Source organism: Lagenorhynchus albirostris, chromosome 4 (assembly GCF_949774975.1).
Source record: "Lagenorhynchus albirostris chromosome 4, mLagAlb1.1, whole genome shotgun sequence".
Taxonomy (NCBI): domain Eukaryota; kingdom Metazoa; phylum Chordata; class Mammalia; order Artiodactyla; family Delphinidae; genus Lagenorhynchus; species Lagenorhynchus albirostris.
The window spans coordinates 90,879,672-90,895,629 of record NC_083098.1 but is presented as its reverse complement, the minus strand read 5'-3'; the positions used below and the strand labels follow the sequence as shown (position 1 = coordinate 90,895,629).

General features: G+C 38.0%; 1 pseudogene; it reads left to right on the top strand.

Moving 5' to 3' along the window:
- Window positions 1–8,735: 8,735 nt before the first annotated feature.
- On the top strand, window positions 8,736–11,705 carry LOC132519106 (UBX domain-containing protein 6-like; annotated as a pseudogene).
- Window positions 11,706–15,958: the final 4,253 nt, after the last annotated feature.

Genomic DNA, 15,958 nt, shown 5'->3' with positions numbered 1-15,958 from the left:
GGGTGTCTCATTCCTGATCTCCACCCTGAATCCCTTTCAGGAGGTGTTGAAGGTCAGTGGCAGCAGTGGCCATTGACTTAATACTTGCAGAGGCAGATGACAATTTTCAGTTGGCAGAGCCCCTTCAGGGTCATGAATTTGACTATAGTTTTGGGGTGCGTTTCATGACCATTTCATCCCATGGTGCTAGGAATGCTTATTTCCAGGTCTGGCAAAGATTTCACTGACAGGTCACTCAATGTGCTGCTATTATTGGACTAGGCCTTATGAGTAGGCAAAATGTCTCAGGATCACCTGTCTAATCTAGTCTCTTATGGTCCAGGAAAATATTCCCTCTTGTTGCTTCTTCCCATATCTAGACTTACACTATTACCATCATTAATCTTACATGGAACATATCATCATTTTATCCGAGGCTCAGTCACACATTTGGTAATGCAAGAAACAACAATTTTGTAAAACAGGCAATATAAAAAAACAATATAGCTAGCAGATTAATAAGATCATAAGCAAGAATATAAGTCAAGAACTTCCATTAGGTGCAGCCTAGTATATCCCACGTTGTCTGACTTAGTCTGTTCTGTACCAATCCTTATCTTTAAGAAAAATTATATATTGGCATTTTCCATAAGGCACCCAACCCAGTTTCCTAGTATTACTAGACTGACTATCCTTAGTATTATTTAATTGTTCCCAACATAGAGATGCCTTTAAACTTAAATTACCATAGCCTGGTATTAACTACATAAATCCATCCCATGATTGTGAGAGGTCTTGTTCCTTGGTTAAAACTTTGCTTGTTGCTCTGATTGAGCTTGAGTAATTGAAGAAAACTCATATTTATGGGCAGGGTCAGAGCAGGCATTATTAATTGGCCAGGTGAGGGGATTCTACCTAGTAATATCAATAGCTACCTGAACATGACTATAATTTTTCTTCTAAAGTAAATTTCCTCAGGGCCAAACAATAAGAGCCTTGGAGTGGAGAAATTCACCAAGGTAACCCTGAAGTACTAGACACAGGTAACTGACCACAAAACCAACAATTGGATTGATTTTAAAACTAGCATAGGATCGTGCTCATGACAGGAAAACATTTGATTTATATGCAAGGGTCCAAGAAGTCAAGAAAACATTATAAATGATCATACAAGTCAGATAGAGGATCTTGGGCAAGCTGTCTACTTCTGATGTCTTCTTCTCATCCTAGTGTGAGTGTAGTTTCTCCTCTGAGCGTTGTTTTAAGGTGAGTTTGAGGCCAGCCGTCCTTTCTACAGGCCAGTCCAGTGCAGGGGCCTTTGTGAGTGGAAATTAATCCAAGAGTCAATTTCCTTCAGTTTCACTGTGCATGAGCTAGTTAAAAGTACCTGACAAGGGTCCTTTGGTCCAAGTTGGAGATAGTTTTTTAAATTATGTCTCTTCTAGTATGCATAATCCCGTGGTTGTAGGTCATGGGGCATCTGATCTTCACCCAAAGATAGATTACTAAAATAATCTTCAGAAACAAACTTAGAATGTCTTTCAATTAACCTTTACATTAATATAACATAACAAGAAAGAACTATCTGGGAGGTGAGTCTTAATAAATACAGATCTCTGTTAACAAAACTGGGTTTTAACATTCTTTGAAACATAATATTTTTCTCTCTAAAATTACCCTCTTTTCTACCAAAAGTAACAAAATTAAGACTAATTTGTTTGCAAAATAAGTCTGGTCTCAATAATTGGCCTGATGATTTATATAACTGTAATTGATCATATAGACGTTTTACTCACTGAAACTCTTTGGACTTTTAAAAGACCTCTCAGGGCTAAGAAAGTCACACCAAGGGCTTCTCACAGATTTTTGCATAACAGATGCAGATGAATTCCTCCCTTTCGATGTCTCCAAAATACCTTGGGATTTCTGTACCTGCTAATGTGGTAGCCTTCCTAATTTATCTGACAAAGCTCCTGGGAACCTAAGAGTTTCCAATCTCTGGAGGGAGCAGATAGAGAGAAAAAGATAAATGCTTCAATTCTGCTTACAAAAGTATAATTTACCAAATTTCTGTAAGGCACAATGAGTTTGAGGGGAAGGTTTCCACATACCTGGAAAAAACAGATTTAAACTGGTAATTTTTCAGATAGAAGTCATAAAAATTATAACATATTCACCAGTTCACTCAGTCCTATGTAACTAATCCTTTTTGTTAACACCTTTATGAAACCATCAGTTTTTTCATTAGAAATCTTCAGTTTCTTACGCAGTTCAGCATTATGGTCTGAAAGTCAGAAACTTGTATTTATTCTAAAGTCCTTTTTATAAATCTTCTTGAAGAAGAAGCATTTTTGCAAAGGCATTAGAGTGAAACTGTAACTGTCTATAATGAAAAAAGACTTAAGAAGGCACATTTAAATCTGATTACAATGCAACTGACAAAGAAACTTTGTTACTGCTGTTACATACAACACTTTAAGATAATAACTAGAATTATGACTGATAACATTTTACCAGGACATATCAGAATTTCAGGAGCTCCATATAATTTCTAGGATATCTATATTAATAACATTTACCATACTAGATAACCTAAGAAAATTTATTACTCATTTGACAATACTTCCCATGTAATTTAACTACCAAATGAACCTAATTAGTTTAATATTTCTCTTTGAGTTGTTTCAGGGGCTTTTTGAAACATCCCAAAGTTATTTAGAGGTCAAAAGTACTTCATTATAATTTGATTTAGGAAGTTTTGTCAATAAAATATCAAAAAGGCTTTCGAACACTCAGTCAGATAGAATGAGAGGTCACTATGAAATAATAGTTATTCATTTAACCAAAGTAACAATAACTATTTCAAAGGCAAATACAGAACAGATCACTTAAAAGGTAAAGAAACTTGAAATCTGTTATCAAACACAGTTCAACATTTTAAGAAATCTTGTCCCGCTAAGAGAGAGAAAAGCCAAATTCAAGTTTTGCAACTGCTTACTTTTAAAATTCCGTTACTCAATTAAATTTACTGTAAACTTAGTCAATCCTGACCATGCACAGAACTCTTTTCTCAGGGTCCACTTTCCACAAACATTTTTATCACTTTCTGTATCCATCACTTTATTTTTCCATCCAGAAACAGCCACCTGTAAGTAAGACCTACTTCCTTTTCCCTTAATAAAATGCAATTCCATTCCTTACCTTCTTTACTAAAAATACACATCCTCTTTTCCTTAAGCAACCATGAACTATCCTTTATATCAACACTCTGTAGATTGGTAAACATAAATCCAAATAATTTCTTGAAAAATGTGCTTTCTTATAGAAAATATCTCAGTGTGGCACCAAACATATCTATTAATAGTTCTAAACCTTTTGTTTCTCTGTAAAAGGAAGCCAATGTTCAGTAATTAATGGCGCAGTATGTTATTTTATTCCTAAAAAGTTTACCCAAAGCTCTTATCTCATTTTTATTTTCCTTCCTTAAAATTTCTTCACATTGAGTTACTTTCCTTGCTGACAAACTTGCAGCAGATATAATAAGATCTTATTTAACTTCTATTAAACCTAGGTACAATAAAAGTATTATACTTAATGTTGGTGACTCTAAAGATGTCTATATTAATTAGATTAACAAACTTAAACATTTATACCAGGTATTAATTTAATACTGAATATTTCCCAGTTCATTTAGCTTAATTCCTCTTGTATTTAGAATTGTTTGATTTTTAAGCACTTACTTTTCTTTAAGCCTGTTAAATAAAGCTCATTTACAAGTTAACCTCAGCAATATTATCCAAAGACAGAGACATAGACTGAGACATACATATATCTAGACAGACACAATGAGAGATTCAGCTTCATTTTATAAACTTAGTCATGAATCAGATATCACAATATAAAATTCACTAGTTTATAAATAACAGTTTGAATAAGTAAAATTTTTAAAGGCTTCTTCCCATTTTTTCCTCAATCTCAGGAATTAGAGATGGCCTAGTTAAGTGTTCCTGAGAGCCCTGGTCTCAAGGCACAAGGAGAGAAAATCTAGTTCTCCTAGTAGGACTTGTTCCGTCAGAATCAGAATTGTGAAAAAAACCTTTGATCAAGCTTGCTTTTACTAACTGTATATGCAAAAACAACTAGTTTTCAAAACCAGTTTTCAAGAATTTTACCTAAACCAACTTTCTCTGGAGTCTAAACAATATGGTGACCACACAAGGTTATCCCATTTCACAAGGCAGAATGGCCATCACAAATCACAACACAGAACACAAAGTATAAAACACACACAGGTCTGGCCGTCCTAATCAGACACTCCCTTAAATACAAGATTGAAGTCTCTCAGAAAACCTCCTACAGAGACACAGGACTTCAGATCTGAGTAATAACAGAGTAAGTGGTAATATCTCAGGTCTTCAAAGATTTCAAAGGGAGGGAAGGAGGCCAGGTTGAAAGAAGAGGGGAAGGAGAGGGGACAAAACGGGTGGCCTTATAGATGTCTCTTGCCACCTGCAGCTGCCCAGGACTTTCCCCTGGGCTTCCAGGAAGGGAGGAAGGGAACTCAGTCCTACCAGAAACCAGAAAGCATATACCAGACCAAAACCAGAATTTGAGTTCTCTGCCCACTGGAGGTGATCAGGCTCCTACACTCAGATCAGGCTGAGGCCCTTCAACCAGACTCCTGCATCCAGGACCAGGACAGAAGAAAAAAAGGAGGGGTTGTATACTGTCCTCCTCCTTGTGAGTGTGAGCTGGCTTTATTGACTGGCTTTTAATTAATAGAATTTGGCTGAAAGGATGGGATGTCAATTATGAGATCATATAATAAAAAGACTGTGGCTTCCCTTTTAGGGGCTCTCTCTTGCTCTCTTGCCCGTTTACTTCATGGCCATCCACCTGCCATTTTATAAGCAGATTTTGATTGAAACTGGAAGCAGAATCTAGCTGAGAGAACTCTTGAGATACCTTCAACCTCAGCCAATAGCTTAACTGCAGATTCTTGAGAGGTCAGAGACAGAGCCACCCAGCGAAGCTGCACCCAGATTCCTGACCAACAGAAACTATGAAGTATCAAATGTTCTTTTTTTTTTTTTAAGAATAAGATCAGGGTGATTTTTATGCAGCCATAGATAACTAATACAGATTTTAGTACCTAGAATTGGGATGCTCCCCTAACCTCTATGTAGAAATGGCATTGGAACCAGGCAGTAAATATTGAGGGAGTTTTGTGAAGGCTTACAGGGCATCAAACACACTGCTCACAGAATTTAAGATGTTGAGGAGCCTGTGTATGAGTAGGGAAAATATTACAAAAAACTGAAGAAACGGCAATCATTGTTATAGTGGGAGAAATTTAATAAACACTGCCATTTGCACTTATGCAGAAAGCAAAACTTGTGCCTAATGATCTAGACAATCTACTTAAGGAGATTTCAAAGCCCATTGTGGTAGGTGCTGTTTGGTTTATTCTTATTATTTAGGGTAAAACGTGAAAGGAAAGAAATAAGTTGAGAGAATACTGCTAAAAAAAGAATCTAGAACTTGATGGCTTTGAAAAAAAAAAGTGCTAAAATTCAGTGCTAAAATTTAAAAAAGTCTCCAGCAAAGATCAAATCCAGGACACTATGAGGAAAATATGGTATAAAGCTGAAGCTAGAGGTGTGACTGTAAAATCTTTTATTAGGATCTCAGAAAGATCAAAGGTGGTGCCTCAGAGTACTGTTCAGTCACATAAAAGGCCCTTTAAAGAGATTAATGGTGTGCTACAAAGATACTCTCAATCAAACAATAGGGACTCTATGAATTCTAAAGGGGTTGCCCTTCAGCCTCTCAACAGGAATCAAAAGTAGAGATAGACTTCTATCTAAGAGATTTGTCTAATAGAGTGAACCCCAAGAAGATTTATAAAAGACCCACAACGTCCTTTAAACACTTATTTATATACAGAAACATCACCACCCAATTGAACTGAAAAAAAGGCATTTGGGACCCCCAAAACTTCTACAGTCAGAATGCAGGCTGGGAAAACTACTCAGTGTCAAATGCATCTTTTTATGAGAAAGAAAAAATGGTTCTGAGAGCAAAACCAATAACTCAGAAAGCAGGGTGAGCTCAGAAGCCAATCTTCACTCAATCCAGCCTGGAGATAAATAGAGCTCTACTGTTGTTGGACTACAGCCTCACAAGATACTCTGAGCAAGAGGCACCTAGTCAAGTCACACTGGATTTCTGAACCACAAAAACCAAGACAATAAAAGTGTGTTGTTATAAGTGGTTAAGTTTTGGAGTGATAAATTATTGGTAGAGATGGGGAGAGATGGACATTTAGCAATACATTTGTGTAGTTATGAGCTTATAGGGGAAGCAAGAGTGTTGGTCAGATTGGTCTTGGTTAAGAGATGTGGTATTTGTTTCCTGAGATGAGAGGAATGTAGACTATTATTAATTTGGAGGTTGAGTTTGAGATTATACTTTGTTGATTATATTTTCTTGAGAAAATAGGAGATAAAGCCCTTCTGCTTAAACAATTAATTTGACATTGAGTAAAAGAAATTTGAAGGGAATTTGGGAATGATCAAACTACAGACAAGAGAAATAATTGTCAGGAAGTGCTAATGGCAAGACAGAAATTAGGGCTAATATATTTGCATTGCAGGATGGGTAGGATAGAGGCATCAGGATGAATGATTTAGGTACAGTTTCAGAGAGATAAGACGATTTACTTGACCTATAGTCTGAGTAGAAAATTCATGAAGAAGAGGGGGCAAAATATTGCCAAACAAATATTGAAGTGGTGCATCATGGGTCTTACTGTAGAAAAGAAAATGCATAAAACCAAAAGGTCTCAGTAGACTATGAGAAAATGGTATGACCTAATATCTGACCTATTTGGATTCAGAGCATAGGAAAAAGAGAATATGACTGAAAAATGCAATTTGGAAGTTCAAGTGTTTTGAGTTTGAGGTACATGGTCTAGCCATCACAGCGCATGATTATGAAGAGAGGAAGCGCACTTCACTGATGCAGTGTTACACGAGGCATAGATTTTTTTTGCGTTAAGGCAGGGATGATTAGAGATTAGAGAGATGTGCCAAAATTCTATGGAGGGATGACTAATCCAGAGTTTAAAAAAATATGTAGATTAATAAATTGAGGATATTTTATCTTTCCTGTGAATTTACAGAGAAGTATACTCCTAGGACAATAATTATAAGTATGAATAAAAAATAATGAGGCTGGGCTTCCCTGGTGGTGCAGTGGTTGAGAATCCGCCTGCTGATGCAAGGGACACGGGTTCGTGCCCCGGTCTGGGAAGATCCCACATACCGCAGAGCGGCTGGGCCCGTGAGCCGTGGCCGCTGAGCTTGCGCGTCCGGAGCCTGTGCTCCACAACGGGAGAGGCCACAACAGTGAGAGGCCTGCATACTGCAAAAAAAAAAAAAAAAAAAAAATGAGGTTGTCGAGATGCTAAACTATCCACATTTCATAATACTTCCTAGGCCTGAAGAAATAATAATAAAATAATTTTGTGTCACACATGACAGTGGTTTGTTATAAAACAAACAAAAAATTATCTCTATGCTGTATCTTTTATTCTAGTATATTTTGAAAAATTGTTTGACACATTTTATCGTAAACGCAATAGAGATATAGAATTGGAAAATTTAAAAAATTACAAAATGAAGAATTTACATACAACGGTATCACCTATTATCTCCTCATTCACAGATAAAATTTTCTTGATATTATGAAATATTTTTCTTTTAGCCTTTTATTCATTCACAAACTTAAACCCAGAAGTGCACATATATATACAAATTGTTATTATATCCATAAATGCAGTTTGATATCCTTCTTTAAATGATCATAGTACTGACATTTAAAATATTAAATTAATGATTTAATTAAATTATATCACTGATATTTTCCTACAGTTTAGACACTTCTTTTAATAATTTCTGGGCTTCCCTGGTGGCGCAGTGGTTGAGAGTTCGCCTGCCAATGCAGGGGACACGGGTTCGTGCCCCAGTCCGGGAAGATCCCACATGCCGCGGAGCGGCTGGGCCCGTGAGCCATGGCCACTGAGCCTGCGCGTCCAGAGCCTGTGCTACACAACGGGAGAGGCCACAGCAGTGAGAGGCCTGCATACCGCAAAAAAAAATTCTAAATATTTTATCATACAGGCTTATCCTAATTTACTTAACTATTTTCTTATTTTATCAGAAATATAGATGTTTCTATTTTTTTTTAATTGAGGGTAATGTAACGAACGTCCTAAATCACACATCTTTAGGTGCATTACTATCCTTTTAGGTTAAATAGTGGAAATGTGTTAGATTTTAGGATACAGTTTTTTTAAGACTGAAGATAAGATATATGCTGCCAAATTGGTGTTATAAAAGTTTTTTTTTCTCAATAAAATTTGTACAATCTTCAGCTTTGTAATAGTGAAGCTTTTTTTTTCCAACTTGACATGACCCTTATTGAGTATTAGAGTATATATAGAAGCTGTGTTATCTGGTGTCGTAATGATCAGTGGTTTTCAGTTAAATAGGACAAAAAAACAGTTAAAATGGGAATCATAGGTAAATAAATTGAGTTTGTTATATCATATTTAGAAATACAGTATACCAGTTGTCTTCATGTCTAACTCTGGGACTTGACTTCTTCAAGGCAGGCTGTTGGAAACAGAAGATAAGTGTGAACAATAGGAACCCTACAAGCATATACAGGAATTCACCTAAGGATTGGAGGCCATGTCAGTTCTCACTAAGTTTAACCTTGCTGATGTGGGTGTCCTTCAGGAGAAGCTGGCATCCTTCATCTTGGAGCTAACCCCACCCTTGACTCAAGAGTCAGAATCTGAAGGAGGATCAAAGAACATCTGGAACAGCTGTAGGATCAGCAGCAACCCCATGCTGACAAGGTAAGCGTCAAATGACTGACAATTTGAGTCAGCTATAAAAATACCTGATGACACTGACCCAAACTTCTGAGCATAAAAATATATATATATATGGCTGCTGCTTTACTTCAATCCTCTAAACCTAGTGCACAAATGTCTCTTGTGGGCTACATTAACCAGAAACATACTGGAAAGGGAACTCTGAGGAACCAAGTACAGCCTGGCACTCCATTGACACTTTACAAAGCCACCATATACAATCAAGGTCTTTTCTTTGAGATTATTATTATGTTCTTAACATAATTACTTTCTTGAATGAAGCACATTTTCTTTGACTTCCATTTCTGATGTAAGGGAAGTGAGTACTTAAGAACCCTTTAAAAATAATTTGAATGCAGAATCTTGTTAGACTTTTATATATGCATATAATGTATATGCATTATATATATATATATATATATATATCCCCAAATTTTATTTATTTTTGTCTCCTCCCAAAATGAGAGCAATGATTTTTTTTTTAATTTGACATCATTAGATTACATAAAATTACTTAATTTTGTTTTCAGAGAAACAACAATGCTGTTTCTTTTTCATTCACATTTTATAAGCATGTCTGATTGTTAAATAAATGAACCAATTATAAGAAAATGTGCCACCAGTTTAAACAGATTTGGGAACAATAGAATGTTGTTAAGTACCCAACTCTTTTGGTGGGAGGAGAAGTTCATGACCATAATTGAGAGAAACCTACTAATCACTAATTTTCAGGCTGCCTTGGGCAACCACGGTCAATATATTTTATGGATGAAAAGGTGACATCCTAGCGTGTTGTGCCTGTTAAACAGAGATCTGTCAAGAAAACAACTCCAAATTTATACCAACTTCCATAACATATATACAAACTTTTTCTAAAAAATACATATGCATATTTAGACATACATATATAAATACACACAGATATATGCATGTAGATAGATACATAGGTACATTCATAGAAAATTAAAAAGGCCCTGGACTGTATCCATAACTATTTGCAGTATTATGCTGGAGCTGTCTCATACTGGCTTACAAAAGCCAACTGTGTGCATCTTTTCCCAAATCCCCATAACTCACATCATGTTGGTAGCTTGAAATAAGGCATAGTGGAAATATATACACTATGAAATTGACAAACACTATAAATAGGGATTTGGGGGTGGTCATTGCAGGGGAAAAGTCAGTTCTCAAAATTTTAGCAGCACACAACTTGTTATACATATATGTGCACACACACCCACATGCATGCACACACCCAACTATTTTAGAACAACTGCAAAATACATGAAACAATTCAGTATTTTAAAGTCTCCTCTGGTAAACTATATTTAATTGTTTCTAAGATATAGATTTTTTGTGTTTTATATCTCTGAAGTTTATTTATGATCTATAATTGATTTTATTTTATAATTGTAATTGGTTAGAGCTTCTTTTCCCCTTGATGTTATAAATATAATGATATGACTTATGATCAGCAGTGTCATTTGTTTGATGTCTTCTATGCAATGCGACACAAGTAGTGTATGGTTAATCACTATATTTTTGCTGAATTTTTAGTTTGTTTCCAGTTTTTCACAATTACCAATGATGCTATAAATGATATATCATTAGTACACATTTCTTTTATAGTCTCCAGCCGGGGACCCACCGATAAGGCGCAGATGGTGGCAGCAGCTGTTGTAGTCGACTTGAGCATAAGTAACTCAGGGCCCTGAGACCCCCAACACAGGATTCCATTCAGAGTCAGGTGAGAAAGGAACTTAGAGCTGAAGGAACTCTGAATGGGAGGCTGGAGGCCCCAGGCACCAACATGGTGCTTGAGCCCAAAGAATCCTCTACCAATGGCTGAGCCTGGAGTGTACTTCACCTGCCCACTCACAGGGATCACTGTGAGGAAGGACCAGAGGGATGCCCACATCAAATGGATCATTCTCTCTACACTTTTTCACTGACCCAGTAATTGTGCAACAGGGTGAAGCTGGGTATGGACACAATCGCCAATACCTGGACAATATCCTTCTGCATCCAGAGGAGAAGTACCAGGAGATCAAGCTATAGAACAAGGCATTTCAGGAATGCATTTACAGCCTGGAAAGGACCCATAAGTTTTTGAGGCTGGTGGCTTCCAGAAGGCGATGCTTCCAGCTTCCAATCAAGAGTGCCCTGAAGAGTTCTGCATGCTGAGCAAGGCTGCCCTGTTCCAGCCCTGGAAATTGGAGAGGCACCAGAAGCAGCTGCTGCACCCAGAGCCGGTGTGGAGCACTGACCCACAGTGCCGGACCTTCCCGTGCTCACCCCTGGCCTCTCAGTTCTACCTGCTGGGTCTTCTTCAACCTCACAGCAGAGAAGATCAAGTCAGAGCAGAGGCTCAGGTTTGAGGCTAAGGAGGGGCTGAGCGTGGTGTGCACCAAGGCAGTGCAGAAGGAGGAGCTAGAGAGATGCAAAAAACACCTACACGCTGCTATAAGTCAGCTCCCCAGACCACTGCCTCCTCCAGTGGACCTTCTAAGATCACAGCACATCAGGGAGCTCACGGTACTGCGTGAATTCATCCTGGAGGCCTTGCAGAGTGACTGGCTGCATTGGAGCTGCTGGCTTCCAGAGCACACAAGTTATTGGAGGACGGGAACCTGGCCTTGAAAGAGTGTTGGCTGATGCCCTCAGCCCTCCTGACTTTCATGTGGGGGTGGCCTTTCTAGAGGACTTCAAGGCTGTGGGCGCCGAGCAGAACTCCTGTATCCTTAAACCTGAGCTCCTGTCAGCCATGGAGAAAATCTCTTGAAATAAAAGCAGGGTTGGCTTGACACACCCCCAAAAATTTTATATATATATATATATATATATATATATATATATATATATTCATTATGAGACCATAACTGAAGGATAGATTTAAGCAAGTACACAGATTGAAAGAAGTAGAATTAGTAGTTCAAGGGCATTTCCATTTTAAATCTTGTCAGATAATGCCAGTTTTACAGTCTCAAAAAAAGATTATCAGACGCTATTGTAACAGTGGGTATTAACATCATATTTAATTTCTACACAAAACTTTATTGTTTTACTGAATATTTATTTCTTACTATAGTAAGCACTGAAAAAGATTGTTGGACAAGGAAGAATCAAGTTTACCTTATTTTAGGCAGTGATGGACAACATACAAGCTAAATAAATAAGAATATATATCATGTACAAAAAGAAAATAATTAAAATAAGGTCTTACAATTTAGAGTGAGATAGTGGCTAACTTAAATTGCTGGGCTCCTAGAAAGGAGCCAATGAAGCAAAGATCAGAGGAGGAATATTTTTGGTTTGAACTCACTGAGACAGTATCCATGTTAAAGATGTGATAAGAAGGCCAGTGTGGCTGAAACATAGTGGAAAAGTGGGAGAATAATATAGTGCAACGTGAGATCAGAAAGGTAAATATGAACAAGATCAGGATAACAAGTTTGAATTTTATTCTAAAGGTAAGAAAGCCATTGGAAATGTTTTATACAAAGTATAATATAGGCATTTAAATTATCACCCTGGTTGTTAAGCAAAGGAAAGGTAATAGGAAATCAAAAGTGGAAAAAAGAAAATACAATTAAAATGTATATTAGCTTGGGCTGCCATAACAAAGTGCTGTAGACTGGGTGGCTTAAACAACAGAGGTTTATTTCTCAAAGTTCTAGGGGCTGAGAAATGCAAGATTAGTTGCCAGCACGGTCTGGTTCTGGTGAGAGCTCTCTGTGGCTTGCAGACAGCCCTCTTCTAGCTGTTTCTTTATCTGAATGAGAGAGGAGAGAGAGAGCAACTTCTCTGGTGTCTCTTCTTATAAGGGCACTAATCCCATTATGAGGGCTCCACCCTCATGATATCTTCTAAACCAAATTATCTCCCAAAGACCTCATCACTAAATATCATTACATTGAGGGTTAGGGCTTCAAAATATGACTGGGACAGGATAAGTGTGGGAGTGGGGTGAAGGCACCAAACAGAATTCAGTCCCTTAGCATTGAAAACAATTGAAAGAGTTTAGGTGAGAACAGATGGTGACTCAGACCAAGACCATATGAAAGGCAGAGAGAAGTAGGAATCTCTCTGAAAGTGGTTCTATTCTAATGGTAGCTTTAAGAAGAGTCACTAATGTTAGAGTTAAAAAAGGGACTGTGATGTGAGGAAATTAAATTATTCAAGCATAGCTCCAAGATGTTTGGCTTGAGTGATGGAAAGTGGTGCCATTTACGAATATGGAAGACATAGTAAGAGCAGATTTAGAGAATTATCAATATTTCTGCTATGGCCAAGTTACCTTTAAGCTACTGAAAGGGGTCAAAATTGCAATATCAATTAAGTAGTTGAATTTATGAGTTTATATTTTTCTGGAAAAGATGAGATTGGAGATACAGTCTGAGGAAACAGCATATAGATAGCATTTAATATTAGGCAATTGGATAGAATCACTAAGGAAATGTATAGATAAGTAGAATGTTCAAGACTGAGCCAAGATCAAATAATAATATTCAGAAGTTGAGCAGATGACTAAGTACCAAAATCATATATTAAGGGAGGCTGATAGAGAAAGAAAAATAAGGCATCAGGAAGCCAAGAGAAGGAAGTATTTAAAGGATGAAGCTGGGGTCCACAATCTTGACAGTTTAAATGGAGTGCTGTCAGTGGAAGACTTTTGGAATAAATCATAAATCGAATATGGGGTGGGGAAATGAGGATGCCAAATATGGACAATTATTTAAATAATTTCAGCTAAGAAGTAGAGTGGAAAAAATAGGGTCAAAGCTGAAGGGAAACATAAGGCCAGAAGATATTTTTATCTTAATTGGAGATTCTAGTACATATTTGTATGCTGATGGAAATTATGGCATGGAGGGGGAGAAATCAAGAATGCATGAGAGAGAATAATCGGAGGGCATAAACTGAGAAGGCAAAAATAGATTTGATCAAGAGTTCAGGCAAAACAGATGTTGTTGACAGGAGCAGGAGCACAAATCTGTAGTAAAAGAGCTGAAAGCAGAGGATATATATATATAGATGAAAGTAAGCTGGTAGATTGGGTGTGAAGATGATGAGAGACTTCCCAAATGATATTCATATAGTACCTTTTCATAATTGCAGAGAGTTTCATTGTACAGCACTAATCTGCACAATTTTTACCATCTTAAAATTACAGAAATATATTCTCTTTCCAGAAATGTACATTTTACATATTTTTCTATTTTAAACCTGAAAAATGTTTTTTATACTTGGTGTACATTAAATATCTAACCTGACTTTTTTCCCCAATAATTAGCCAGTTATCTTTAAGGCGTGTTAAAACCACTTCTTTTCCCCACTACATTAAAATTCAATGTTATTATATACAATGCCACTTTTTTTATATGAGTATTTTGCATTCTATAGCATATATGAAATACATAAATATATTTATATATTAACATCTGCTGTTAGGTTTCAAATCTTTTGCACTTGATTATTCACTTTTCTTTATGTCTATGATATGTTTTTTTATTATTATTTTGGACTTATGGTACAGTATGGCATGTATCCTATCATTCATTCCTTTATTCAAAAAGATATTAACTTTTCTGCTATATTTTTCTTTACTGATGAAAATTTCAAGAAGTTAGCTGTGTTCCAATGTATGTTTCATATATTTTAGAATAATCATGTTTATTGGAATTTAATTATGTTATAAATTAATTTGAAAATATTGCCATTTTGGGTATGATATATTCCTTAATGTATTAGGAAATTCTATATGATTAAAATTTTTATAATAATTCTTTCACTTATAAATCCATCATAGTTCATCCTTAAGTTTTTAAAAGTTGTTATTCCCATAATAAACATTATATTATTCATTAAATTTTTTTATTATGTGTTTGTTTTCTATGCAACCAAAATACTACATGTAGGTGGAGTCAAGATGGTGGTGTGGGAAGATGTGGGGTTTACGTCTCCCCACAAATAGGAATGCTGCAGAACAATGGTGGGGGACCTCAAAAACCAAGAGGTCAAGAGGAACCCCCAAGCAAACCAGTAGGATGTGGGGGGACTGAAGGAGGAAGAGAAGTGGAGGTGAACAGGACTGGAGCCCCTGAGGGGTGGCTGAGGGGGCGAGGGGTTCTTATGCCTGGAGGGACCCTCAGGGGCTCAGATCAGAGGGGAGCATGCCCAGCATATCCTCTGCCAAGTTGGCCGGGGAAGTCTGCCCAGCTCTGGGCCATGTCCTATGCCCTCAGAGACCCGCTCTGGGCTGTGTTGGTCCTGGGAGCATAGGAGGGAGGGCAGGGCAGAACAGAAGAAGCAGGTGGGAGAGGGCCTCCAGGATCAGAGGAGCAGGAGAAGGAGCAGAGGGCGTTTGACTTACCCACTCGAGCCCGGGTACCTACTGAGCTCTCAGCCGGGTCCCCCACCGTCCAAAGCCCCATCCAGGCCACGTGGTTCTGGGGGCATAGGAGGGAGGCTGGGGGAGAGCAGGAGAAGCAGGTGGAGGGGCCCTCCAGGATGGGAGGGGCAGAAGAGGAGCGGAGGACATTTGCAGGGAAGTCTGCTGAGCTCCCAGGCTGGGTCCCCCTGCCCTCCAAACCCCCCTCCAGACCACATAGGTCCTGGGGACATAGGAGGGAGGCTGGAGGAGAGCAGGAGAGGCAGGAAGGAGGGGCCCTCTGGGACCAGAGGAACAGGAGAGGAGCAGAGGGCATTTGCCCAACCCACTCAGCTAGAGAAGCCTGCTGGGCCCCCAGGTGGGGTCTCCTACTCTCTGAGACCAGAGGCAGGAGGCACACCTGGACCCCTTCTGTTCCACTGATCCTAAGTCCAATGCCCCCACACCCCCCAGGGCATTTTCCAGCCCTGTGGGTCCTAAGCATAGGTCCTGTCCACCACCCAAACATCACCCTGCTTAGGCCCAGCCCTTCATAGCCAAGGCCTTTTCCACCTTTCTTTTTTTTTTCTCCTCCTCTTTTTTTACTATTATGATTCTGTTTTACCTTCTGATTGTTGTTTCATCTATATTTTTATTTGTATATT